This window comes from Dipodomys spectabilis, unplaced genomic scaffold (assembly GCF_019054845.1).
Source record: "Dipodomys spectabilis isolate Male_0828 unplaced genomic scaffold, ASM1905484v1 ptg000140l, whole genome shotgun sequence".
Taxonomy (NCBI): domain Eukaryota; kingdom Metazoa; phylum Chordata; class Mammalia; order Rodentia; family Heteromyidae; genus Dipodomys; species Dipodomys spectabilis.
The window spans coordinates 10,782,474-10,796,455 of NW_024870817.1; the positions used below are offsets into that span (position 1 = coordinate 10,782,474).

General features: G+C 34.7%; 1 non-coding gene across 1 annotated transcript; it reads right to left on the bottom strand.

Moving 5' to 3' along the window:
- Positions 1 to 12,589: 12,589 nt before the first annotated feature.
- On the bottom strand, positions 12,590 to 12,696 carry LOC122117385. The gene has a single exon (XR_006149137.1). It is a non-coding gene; the product is annotated as a U6 spliceosomal RNA (small nuclear RNA).
- Positions 12,697 to 13,982: the final 1,286 nt, after the last annotated feature.

The following is a 13,982-nucleotide window of genomic DNA, read 5'->3' on the forward strand; positions in this document are numbered from 1 at the left end:
CATACATATACTAGATATTGCAAATAAGGGAAACCATGGGACCTATGTTTCTTTGGGCCTGGCTTACTTCACTTAATATAATTTTTTCCAAGCCTTTCCATTTCCTAACAAATGGGGAAATGTCATTCTTTCTGATGGAGGCATAGAATTCCATTGTATATATATATGCCACATTTTCTTGATACATTCATCTACTGAGGGGCATCTGGGCTGATTCCATATCTTAGCTATGGTAAATAATGCTGCAATAAACATAGTTGTGCTGGTAGCTTTAGTGTGGTGTTGTTTGTAAACATTTGGGTAAATGCCCAAAAGTGGGATTGCTGGGTCATAGTGGAGCTCTATGTGAAGTCTTTTGAGGAACCTCCATACTGCTTTCCAAAGTGGTTGAACCAAGTTTACATTCCCACCAACAATGAAGTAAGGTTCCCTTCTGTCCACATCCCCTCCAGCATCTGTTGTTGTTAGAGTTCTTGATTTTTGCCATTCTAACTGGAGTGAGGTGGTATCTCAATGTTGTTTTGATTTGCATTTCTTTTAAGGCTAGGGATGTTGAGCATTTCTTCATGTGTCTGTTGGCCATCCTTCTTTCCTCTTCAGAGAAGTTTCTCTTTAAGTCTTTAGCCCACTTATTTATTGGGCAGTTGTTTCTTTGAGGATTTGTTGTTGAGGGATTTAATTTTTTGAGTTCCAAGTATATTTTAGATATGAGACCCTTGTCCGTTGTATGGCTAGTGAAGATCTTCTCCCAATCCATGGGCTTTCTATTGATCTTGCTAGCTATGCCCTTTGCCATTTCTATATCTAATAAGATCTTTTATTACACTTTTATTTGATACTACTTATTATTATTATTATTTTTTTAGGGTCTGGTCGTGGGGCCTGAACACTGGGCCTGGGTGCTGTCCCTCAGCTCTTCAGCTCAATGCTAGCGCTCTACCACTTGAGCCATGGCGCCACTTTTGGCTTTTTTCTTTTTGCTTATGTGGTGCTGAGGAATTGAACCCAGGGCCTCATGCATGCAAGGCAAGCGCTCTACCACTGAGCCACTTTCCCAGCCCATGGATGCTATTTATATATAAGATTGCTACTCATTTTTTGTATGTTGATTTTATGTCCAATAATTAAAAAAATTATTGTAAAGGGGATGTACAGAAGGGTTACAGTTACATAAATAAGGTACACTTATTTTAGAACAGTGTTACCTCTTCCTTTGTTTTTTTTTTTTTTTCCCCAGTTTTTCCCTCCCCATCCTCCATCCCCCATCCCCACAAGGTAAATTATAGAGTTCATTTTCAACATAGTGTCTAGTGAGTATCACTGTTGCATTTGTTCACTTTTTGTCCCACCATTTCTGTGCTGCCCGCTACCCTCTGTCCAATAATATTGTTGAATCATCTTACTAGTTTTGGCAATTTGAAGATTCCTTCCAATCTTCTGTATAATCATATCAGTTGTATACATATTATGAAATATGAAAAATGAAGTTATTTTTAGTCCTTATGTTTTTACATTGGTTAGGATTTCTTATCGAATATTTCACCAAACCATCTCATCTTGTTTCTTTAAAAAACAATGTTTCAGCTGGGCACTTAGTCCTAGCACTAAGGAAGTAGATAGGAGGATTACAAATTTGGGGCCAGCCTGAACTACATAGTGAAGGCTTGAAGTTTCCTTATCTTCTCAGCTTGCTTAAAAATTTTTTTTAAATATTTATTTAAACTTAGGCATTTGAGCTTGCTAGGCAGGCGCTCTACCACTTGAACCCAGCCCCTAGTTCCAGAGGCTCTTAATAATGGATAATGTATGTGTGTCAAAAATTTTTTCTGTTGTTTTGAAATGATCCTATAAACTTTTCCTTCTGTTAATTTGACAAATTAATACATTTTTCAGTGTTAATCTATCCTTAAGCTTGTAAGGGTAACCTGACTTGATCATGATGTAGTTATGTAGATACATGTACATATGTAAAAATATATATAGCCATGTAGATGATATAGACAGACACATATTTTGCCTATTAAATTGCTTAAATGTTCTCATTTTTCATGAAAAAATTTTCTTTTCATCTGTATTAGTAAATGAGACTGGCCTAAAGTCCTTTCTTACTCAGTTTTAGGCATTTTGAGCATTAAAGTCATATTAACTTTATAAAATAAGCTAGAGATCTTTTATGATTTTCATTCTCTGGAATCTTTTGTTTAAAATAAGAATCATCTTTTTTCTTTTGCCAGTCTTGAGGCTTGAAATCTGGGCCTAGGCCCTGTCTTGAAGCTTCTTTTGCTCAAGGCTAGCACTTCTACCACTTGAGCCACATCCCCACTGCACGCTTTTTATTGGAGATAAAAGAGTCTCATGGCTTTGAACTGTGATCCTCAGATCTCAGCCTTCTGAGTAGCTAGGATTATAGGCGTGAACCACTGGGGCCTGGCTTTCATCTATTTCTTTATAGAGTAGATGACATTTGTCTATAAACAACATTGCCTGATGCTTTCTTGCAGTTAATTTTTGACTACTGATTCAATTTTTTTGCTGGTCATGAATATATTCAGGCTTTCTATATTTTTTTAGACTCAAATTTAGTTTGTTCATATAGACAGGATGCCCAAAAAGTACCAGTGAAGATCTAAGCACAAATAAATTTAACAGTATAGTCGCCCACACTTATAAAATTATTTGAAAGTTAAATGACTTAGATTTATTTTTTAAATTATTTTATGATTTCATTTTCTGAAATTAAAAAGGCTATACAGGAGATTATAATTTAAAATTTCCATTGAAGTATCTGGTGCTTCTTGATCAGACTCACCCCTTCCGTAATTTTATTTCTGAATAAGCAGATGTTTGCAATATAAGGGAGTTTTATTGTGGTATTTCCACATATACACACAGCACACTTTTAACAAATAGTCTAATTCATCCCCTCCCTTTTCTCCATTTTTCAAGCAGCACTTAGTGGGTTTCAATATATTATATTCATATGTGCAATTTCCTTCCATCCTCTTCACCTCTCCATATCTTCTCCTTTTCCCTTCACATCCTGCTGGTCCTCTCCTAGACAAGTCTCCCTTTTGTATTTATGTCCCATCAGTCTCATCAACATCACAACCACCACCACCACCACCACCACCATCACCACCACCATCATTGTTGACATTGTTGTTGTTGTCATTGTCGTCATCATCATCATCATCATCATCATCATCATCATCATCATCATTGTAGGCCTATAATCCACAAATGAACAAGAAATACGGCATATTTGATCTTTGAGTTTCTTTTTCTGCAAATGAAATAACTATTTTTCTTCACAGATAAGTAATGATATGTATATGTAATACTGACCTCACTTCTTCTCTCCCTTCTTCTTTCCCTCCCTCCCTCCTTCTCTTCCTTTTCTTTTTTTCTAGTCCTGGGGCTTGAATTCAGGGCCTAGGTATGTTTTTTGAGGTTTTGTGCTCAAGATTAGTGGTCTTCCACATGAGCCATAGCTCTACTTCCAGCTTTTTGGCAGAGAATTGGAGATAAGAGTCTCATGATTTTCCCACTGGAGCTGGCTTCAAACTATGATCCTCAGATCTCAGCCTTCTGAGTAGCTAGGATAACAGGTATGAGCCACCAGCATCCAGCTTTTCTTTCTTTATTATTTTTTAAACACTATGGCTGATTCTACAGTTGGACTATAGTGTACAGAGCTTCAATAAACGTGGCTATTCAAGTTTCTTTCTTGAATATTGATAAATTTCCTTTGATAATGTGCAGGACTATTTTTAGCTTTTTTTTTTAAAGATCTTCCACACTTATTTCTGTAGTGGTTGGACAATTTACAGTTCCACCAGCAATATGCCAGGGTTCCTTTTTCAGATTTTGCTGTTTTTTATTTGAAGATTGCCATCCTGATTGGGGTAAGATGGAATCTTAAGCAGCTTTGATTCTATTTCTTTTATAAGTAAGAAGGTCAAACATTTCTTCATGTATTTGTTAGCTATTTGTATTATTTTCTTAGAACCATCTGTTTGATTTACTTTGCCATTTTATTAATTGGATCATATATCTAATTTTTGAACTCTTTGTATATTCTGGGTATTAAATTTTATCACTGAATAGGTAGAGAAGATTTTCTCTTACTCTGTAATTATTTAGATTTTTAAAAACTGTATTTTTGTTTGTTTAGGTTCTAGGATTATGCAGGGATTATGGGAAACCATCTCACATTAGCCTACCTTTCTTGTGTGTGAATAATCATTTTTTTTTTCAATATTTACCAGCATTAGACAGAGGAACTGAAATAAAAATATAAAATTTAAACATTAATTTTTAAGTTTGTTTCCTTCCTTCCTGTGTTGTGCAATTTATTGTTGAACAATGCAGGTTCATCTCTCGATAGTTTTCCACTATGTTTGTAGGTCTTAAGGCCACTCAAGTTTAGTGATTCACTAGGATTTACTGGACTCAGCATCTAAGCATACTCATGATTACAGTTTGTTGCAATGAAAGGATACGAAGCAATTCCAGTGCTAGGAAAATGGAGCGAAGCCAGGAGGAAACCAGGTAGAGCCCCTCAGGAATGAATTGACAACACGTGGAATGCGTGTCATGGATATTCATTAGAGACTTAGTGCCAGGATGTCCACTGGAGGCTGGTTTTGCAGGTATCTTCTGCCTGGCATAAACAAGTTTCCAGAGTTTTCAGGTGGGAAGGGGGTTAGCTTATATGCAAAGTTTAGGCACAGGAAAGTAGTTCTCTCATTTCTTCCCAGAAAACTCTCCTGAAATGGAAGATTTAGGGCCAAGCTTGCAATAATCTTCTTTCTCCAAGGAAATGTGCTAGTTCAAATTTGGGATGACAGAGATGTTACTTAAAATTTGGTTTGTGCCTGTCCTTTCTTTCTTTCTTTTGTATTTTCTTTTTTGTATTTTTTTTTTATTGTGAAAATACTGTAGAGAGGGGTTACAGTTACATGAGCAAGGTAATGAGGACATTTCCTATCGAGCACTGTTGCTTCCTCCTTTGTTTTGTCCTTCCTTTCTATGTTGTTGAAAGTGTGGTTCCTAATAACATTAACACATTTATCTTATCTTTCTGTATTTGTATGAATACAGCTGTAATCTATTATTACCAATAATATGGCTACTGAATATAATTTAAAATCTTTTGCAGTTCTTACAGTCCTTGCTGAGACTTTACTACCATATTACTCTAAGATCTCTTGAAATAAGTTTTTCTGTGAGTTTAAGCTAGCAACTTGATACATAGGTAAGTTTATTTCATTTAACTATTCAATTGTAAGGGATAACTTTAAAAATTCTTTATCCAACTTTGCATTACAACTACGCTAGAAATTTATATAATTGCCAAGTTAAAACTAGAAAATGAGGTGAACTTGGAGATTTTGTTTTTTATTCTTTACCATCTTTCCCACAGTAAATAATGTAATTAATTCTTGATTTATCTTTTTTTTTGAATTCATTTTCCTACAGTAAATGTGAGTATACCATTCATATTGTTAAGCATGCAGTTTTAAAAAATTACTACTTTTCCAGGAGATGACATTATTAATAGAAATTGTAAATAATTTTATTTAAGATCTGTTTGTTATTAAGCATGGGATCATCAGAAAAAGTCAATTTTGACCTCAGATTTATCTTTCATTTTGTTCTATTGCAAGAAACTTTTTCCTGCCTAGAGCTTTTGTTAGAAAACCAGCTTTCTTGCTGTTCTCTTGGGCTGTGAGCAGAGATTTTGATTTTGTTTATAACCCCTATATATTTTTTTAAAAAATAAGCCTCTTTATCATCTAAACTTTTTACTTGGATATCTCAGTTATTTTGTTCTAGCCCTATCCTCTGTGGGTCCCAAAGCACACATTTTGTCCCTACATATAGCCTTAAAACCTTAGCTACTGGCCTCAAGGCTCAGTTTCTTATACTTCCTTAAGCTGTCAGGCTGTAACTCACACTCTTGTAACTCTGGCTCTGGTTTCTCCTTATTTTATTTTTCAGCTTAGGTACTTCTAAACTATGTACTAATTTATTTTATTGGTATTTTTGTTGGTATTTTAATGGTATTTTAAAAGCAATTTATTTTTTTCATATTACTAAAAGTAAATGAATTATATTTACTTCACTCACCAGTGTATTGTCACCCTTTTTCTGTAACTAGCTGAAGAAACACATGCACACACACACACACACACACACACACACACACACACATACACACGCATATACAGAGTTGTAAAATAGTTTTATAAGACAAAGGACAAAGGGTGATCCAATGCAACAGTGATACTCTAAGACAATATGTTGGAAATGAGCTGTACAACTTTTGGGGGGATTGGGCAGAAGGGAAAGTGGGAGAAAAATGAGGCAGGGGGTAACAAGTTTGACAAGAAATGTACTCACTACCTTACATATATTACTGTAACTCCTCTGTACATCACCTTGACAATAAATTAAATTAAAAAATCTTATAACTAAATTTATGAATCTTCTACTTCTTCCCTTGCTTTCCTTAGAAGGTATTAAAATAGAAAAATTACCTACATATACCTACTAACAGATGCTTAGTTCCGGGTTTTAGAAGGGCATTCCTAGGTGGTTGTCTTTGCTTCACCGGTATTTTCCTCTGACTAGTCTCTTCTTGGCTTTCTTTTATCTTCCTTTGTTTTCCCTTGTAGGTATTTCATTAAGATTGCATCTGGTATTTGGCATCCCACAAAGAAAAATTTTATACTTAATAATTTTAAAATGCATTTTTTTACTCTGTCCATTTTTGTGGGTTTAGCTATAGAAGCAATATTGATAAGCAAAGTAGCTCAGTATCCTACAAGTTATAGTTAAATATAAATCTTCAGATCCCTTGAAGGGAACTATAGCTTTCAGAGAATTCTCCTTTGGAAATGCCATATTTTCTTGAAACACTGAATAAAGATAAGAATTTTTCTCAAGTTGCTTCCTGCTCAAAAATTGACATGTTAAATTGAAACCCCTTTGTACAATTATTCCAGGATAATAACAATAAAAGAAATTTTGCAAAAGTATGAGAATAATTTATTCAGTCACTTAAAAATTTTAAATATTCAAATAATAAAATTCAATTTCTATTTGTTTTTGTTAACTTTTAATCTTCATGAAGTATTTTTAGCTGGAGATGATATGCTAGAAAGACAATCTTTATGTAGACTACTAAAAGTAGTTTTTGAGCAAAGTTAATATTCAGATACCCTCAAAGATGTTATATCCTCATTGTCTTTATTGCTTTGGATCTAGGACTCGAGCCTATTCTTTAAGAAACTTTGAAGTATATTCTACTTATTTTTAATATTTTTATTTTTTAAATTAAGTAATTGTACAAAGGAGTTTCAACTCAATGTCAATTTATGAATATAATGCATTTTGATTAATGTCAGCCCTTTTATTATTATCCCATCTCTCCCAACTCCATCCATCTTCTCAAGTTACATGGCTCTGTTTTAATCTATGTACATTGTGTATTATGACTGTATTCACCCACCCTTTCTCTCACCGTTTATCTGACACCTTTCCTTGACCTTCTCCCCTGAGATAACTCAGGAATGTTTAGAAAATCCAGTACAAAAATGGCATATATACATGCTATTGACAGTTGTGTCTGGATCATGTGAATTCATTCATAGCATTATTTAGATATTTGATGAAGAATGGGAGAAAGATTTGAATCATCTTAACTTTGACTTGTTAAAGTCAGGTCAGGCTATGATGCTTGCTATAATTCACCTTCCCAGATTCATTATGTCATCTGAGTCAAAATTATATCAACTTGGATTTATTCATACATTACATCAAATGTATTGTGTCTTTGATATCTATTTGAATATGAATAGGTAGGAGAGACAATAATAATAATTCATCAAGTAACAAGTCAAAACAGAGTTAAACAAGAAGTCTTATGGTATAGTTGATTTGGTTCTACAGTGAGGTGGATTTAAGAGCGAAAGCTCCATTTTCCATTTAAGTAAATTTTCCAACACACAATCTTCATCTACATGTTATAGCCAGGAATATGTCTTTTCTCAGAACTTCTAACCCAACTGATTAAAAGACTGACAGCTGGGTGAAGAAAATACAACCTTATAGTTAGTTGCAGGAAGTCAGTTTTTCAGTCAGGGAAAGAGATGCTTGCCTTGCACCCAAGTTATAAACAGAGCAACAGAATTCCATTGCTCGCCACATCACTTTCAGCTTCAGCATTCTCTAAGCACAACAAAAATCTAGGCCTTCAGTTTATTTCAGCCATCTGTTATGGGAATGACAAGATAAAGACACTGGAAATCACTGAAGAATTTGTATTCAGTAAGATTGTGTCTCTAAAGAAAGGAGTCTCTCCCAGATATATTTTAAAAAAGTAAAGAAAGTTAACGGAAGTTACTCTCATTTAGAGAATTTCAGAAACACTGGCTTTCTTCTTCCCATACAGTGTTCTTTGTATGTGTCATTTCTTACTGTAAATGTCCTTTGTACTCACAAAAAGCAGAAGAATAATATACACATAAAAAGTGACCCATGTAACTGCACAGACTAGGTATTTCTTTTGCTGACAAGGATATGGGTCTTTCTTCTTTTTAAAATATGTTTTTTTTATTGTAAAGATACTATATACAAAGGAGGAGGTAACAATGCTTGATAGGAAATGTACTCATTGCCTTACTCATGTAACTGTAACCCCTCTGTATAGTATTTTATTTTTTATTTTATTTTAAATTATGTTTTTATTGTAAAAATAGTATACAGAGGGGTTACAGTTACATGAGTAAGTTAATGGGTACATTTCCTAACAAGCATTGCTACTCCCTCCTTTAATTTTCCCTTATCATCCCTTCCCTCCCTACCTCTCCAACTCCTGCCTCCCCCCAAAGTTGTAAAGTTCATTTTCAGCATAGTGTCCTGTACATCTCATTGTTACAATGGGTCAACCTGTATCCTTGTTTCAGCATTTTGTTATTTCCCTTACCCTCTCCAAATTAGAAAAATGTATATACAAGATTCAGGGCACTGACATCAAATACAGTGAAAACAGGGATTATATCTTGGGGGAAGAACATACAAAAGACACAAACAAATCACATAGTACATTAAAAACAACAGCAACAAGGAAAAATAAAAACCTCTTCTGTCCATATCTTGGGACTCATTTTGCTTAGCATCATCTTATATGGTCATATGCACATAGGTTTTGAGCTTTTCTGCTTGTCTGGTAAGATTATCCTAGATGTATACTAGTTATTGCAAATAAGGGAAACCATGGGACCTATGTTTCTGTGGGCCTGTCTGGCTTACTTCACTTAATATAATTTTTCCAAGTCTTTCCATTTCCTAACAAATGGGGCAATGTCATTCTTTCTGATGGAAGCATAGAATTCCATTGTATATACATACCACATTTTCTTGATCCATTCATCTACTCAGGGACATCTGGGTCGATTCTGTATCTTAGCTATGGTGAATAAAGCTGTGATAAACATAGTTGTGCTGATAGCTATAGTGTGGCCTTGTTTGTGATCATTTGGATAAATGCCCCAATGTGGGATTGTTGGGTCATAGGGGAGCTTTATGTATAGTCTTTTGAAGACCCTCCATACTGCTTTCCAAAGTGGTTGAACTAGTTTACACTCCCACCAACAATGCAGTAGTGTTCCCTTTTGGTCACATCCCTTCCAGCATCTGTTGTTATTAGACTTCTTGATTATAGCCATTCTAACTGGGGTGAGGTGGAATCTCAATGCTTTTTGATTTGCATTTCTTTTATGACTAGAGAGGGACTTTCTTCTATATATAAGGATCTTAATCTTACAAAAGGATTAGATTCAGAGAATACTCAGTATGAACGTCCAATTAGCAAGAACAACAAGAGAAAAATGTCAAAAAAGTCATGGCAGTAAAACTAAAAATGGCTGGGAACAATTTCTTTACAGAGCAAAGCCAAGAAGACATTAAAAACACCTGTATTTCTTTCTTTTCAAGTAATGAACAAATAAATGTAGAGAATATGTTTATCTGTTTAACAGTAAAAACAAATAGCTCCATGGTAGAAATACTAAAGAGAATGCCTAATTCTTGTAATACTCAGTGTAAGGAGATACAGATGAGAGAAAGAAATAAAACCGGGATGATTAAGTAAAAGCAATATTGACAAAGGTGCATCCTTCTCTAAGGTCCAAGCAATGCCATTTCTCTCATGCTGGATTTTTGTTTTGTTTTGCCTTTTTTTTTTTTTTTTTGGTGTAGTAAAACCCAAAGCCTTCCACATGCTAGGAATGTTGTCAACTGGCAAGCTACATTCACATTCATTTCATGAATAGACTTCTTGTCAAGATGTATTTTCCTTGGACCTCAGGATTTATAGGATGTTCTTAGCGAACAGGAACAACACAGCAGCTATTCTCCTTATTGACATACTTGCTTGAGCAAAGCAAGACATAAACAGTTAGAATATGTTGTTAGCTATTGAAATAAAGATAGACAAAATGTATGTTTTTGCATTCATTTCCTATCACTGTGTGTCTATGAATAAATAAAGTGAGAGTTTTCTCTTATTCATTTCACTTTGATTTTAGCTACTTTCAGGAGTATCTGACAATATTTCAGAAACAGTTGGATACTTATTCTTGGAGAAGTAACTCATTTGTTTTATTTCCTTACTAGTCATTTTATTGCATTGATATTGAATTTCTTTTTTTTACGTTCAGTTCATAGCTATGCTGCATGGCTATAATAGCACCTATTTTCTTATTTTAGATTAAAAATTTTAATATATATATTATTGTAAAGATACTTTACAGAGGGGTTACCGTTACATGAGCAAGGTAATGAGTTCATTTCCTATCGACCATTGTTACCCCTCCTTTGTTTTTCCTCTACCATCCCTTTCTTCCCACCTCCCCAACCCCTCCCCCCCTGCAAACTTGTAAAGTTCCATTTCAACATAGTGTCTTGTACATCTCATTGTTATAATGGGTCAACCTGTATCCTTTTTTCAGGTTTTTGTTATTTCCCTTACCTCCCCAAATTAGAAAAATGTATATATAAGATACAGGGCACCGGAATCAAATACAGTGATAACAGCGATTATACCATGGGGGAAGAACATACAAAAGAAACAAAAAAATCACATAGTATATTGTAAGTACATTAAAAACAACAGCAAGAAAGATAAAGCCTCTTGTGTCCCTATCTTGGGGTTCATTTTGCTTAGCATAATCGAATATGGTCATATGTCATAGCTTTTGACCTCTGGAAAAATTATATTAAATTAAGTAAGCCAGGTCCAAAGAAACATAGGTCCCATGGTTTCCCTTATTTGCAATAACTAGTGTATGTCTAGGACAAGCAGAAAAGGTCAATAGCACCTATTTTCGACAACATTTTGGGTAATATAGGCTGAACTTGGCTTATAGTATATACAAAACATTCTTTTCCTGAATTTAAAGTGGCAAAATGAATTCAGAAAATTTGTTTAAGGGTAGTCTTTCCCAAATAAACTGCAACTGGTCACATTAATCACTAGATATATGATTTTAAAGAAAAAAATTTTTTCTCAAAAATTAATTTGCACTAACAGCCATATTTGTTAGGCAAACACTGTAGCTCACCCTTGGTCTTGGATTCCTAACTTAACCATGTGCTTGATTTTATTTTCTGTTTGTTTTTAAAATTTTATTGCAAAGATACTGTACAGAGGGGTTATAGTTACATGGGTAAAATAATGAATACTTCACTGTCCAGCATTGTTACCCCTCCTTTGTCTTTCCCCTACTATCCCTTCCCTCCCCACTCCCCCTTTTCCTCTCTCCCCTACCCCATGTTGTAAAGTTCATTTTCAACATAGTGTCTTGTCTCATTGTTACAATGGGTTAACCTGTATCCTTGTTTCAGCATTTTGTTATTTCCCTTACCCTCTCCAAATTAGAAGAAAATATATACAAGATGCAGGGCACCGGAATCAAATACAGGGAAAACAGGGGTTATACCATAGGGGGAAGAACATACATAAGAAACAAACAAATCACATAGCACATTAAAAACAACAGTAACAAGGAAAAAGCCCCTTATGTCCATATCTTGGGACTCATTTCGCTTATCATCTTATATGTTCGTATATGCATCGCTTTTGAGCTTTTCTGCTTGTCTGGTAAGATTATCCTAGTTGTATACTAGTTATTGCAAATAAGGGAAACCATAGTTCCTATGTTTTTTTGGGTCTGGCTTACTTCACTTAATATAATTTTTTCCAAGTCTTTCCATTTCCTAACAAATGGGGCGGTGTCATTCTTTGTGATGGAGGCATAGAATTCCATTGTGTGTGTGTGTGTGTGTGTGTGTGTGTGTGTGTGTGTGTGTGTGTGTGTGTGTGTGTGTGTGTGTATCACATTATCTTGATCTATTTACCTACTGACGGGCATCTGGGTTGGTTCCATATCTTTGCTATGGTGAATAATGCTGTGATAAACATAGTTGTGCTGGTACTTTAGTATGGCCTTGTTTGTGATAGTTTGGGTAGATGCCCAGAAATAGAATTGCTGGGTTATAGGGGAGCTCTATGTGCAGTCTTAAAAATATGAAATGCTTCATGAATTTGCTTGTCATCCTTGCTCAGGGACCATGCTAATCTTCTCTACATCATTCCAACTTTAGTAGATGTTCTGCCGAAGCGTGCACTTATTTTCTGTTTTAAAGGAATTAATCCAGCAATAGCTGGATTTGGACTGATAATTGTGTTTTCTAATGAGATAAAACAAAGTCAGACATTAGAGACATGGCTAAAATGAAAATAATACTGCAAAGAAATATATACCTGCCAATCCTGTGGAGAGTGGATAGCACAATAATATTGCAGTGTGCATGATGTTTAAAAGGATTAAAGAACAGCAATCAAACCCTGTAAGTTGTTCTTCAGATAGACTAGTGTTCACATAGCAGGTGCTGATTCTATCTAAGAATTACCGTAGTTTGTTAACCATCAATCTCTTTCTGACTATGAATTTGTGTATTCTGGATATATCATAGGAAAAGAACCAACAAGGCTTCATGGGTTCAAGGCTCAGTCCTCAGTTTGCCAGGGTTGGGATGATGGAACCTTTAAGAGACAGACCTAGAGGGAATGGTTAGCTCTTTGGAATTTTTCCCTCAGAAGAAATTAATGTGTTTCTAAAGGGATTGCAGGTAGTTCCCATCAAAGCAAGTTGTAATGAAAGGACAAGAATGGCTTCTTGTCTTACCGAGGATCCTGTGACATGTGTTCTAGCCATGGTACCATCTTCCTTGAGGCCTTCCCAGAGGCTGAACAGAGAAAGCTCCTCTGATCTTGGACTTTTATGGTCCAAATTATATGCTACATAAACTTCATTTCATTATCTACTATGCAACCTCAGATATTTTGCACACATACCCACCACCACTTAGCATGGTTTGTTTATCGTTTATTCATTAATGATTATTTGAGTTGTTTCTGCCTTTTTGCTATTATGAATAACACTGGTGTGAACATATGAGTACAAGTTTCTCTGTGAACGTCATTTCACTTGGGTATAAATCTAGAAGCAGATTTTCTGAGTCATATGGTAAATTCTGTGCTTGCCTTTTTGAGAAACAAGGTTTTCAATAATGGCTGAACCATTGTGTGCATATACTAGTTATGTAAAAGGATTCTTTTATACGCTCCAGCCAGCATTTATTTTTTAAATGTAAAGATATTCTTTTTTTCCTTTAAAAATTATCTTTAAGTAGTTGTACAATGGAGTTGCTATTTACTAATATTATTTTATATTTATTAATACGCTATATCTTGATCAATGTTACCCCTTTCAAAATCCATAGTATAGTGTGGTGTAACATGCATTTATTTTCTTAATGTCCAATGTTGTTAAATATGAATTTCTTCATGAGTTCTCTTTGGAGAAATATCTATTCAAGTTCTTATATTTAGGTCATTTATCCTGTTTTGA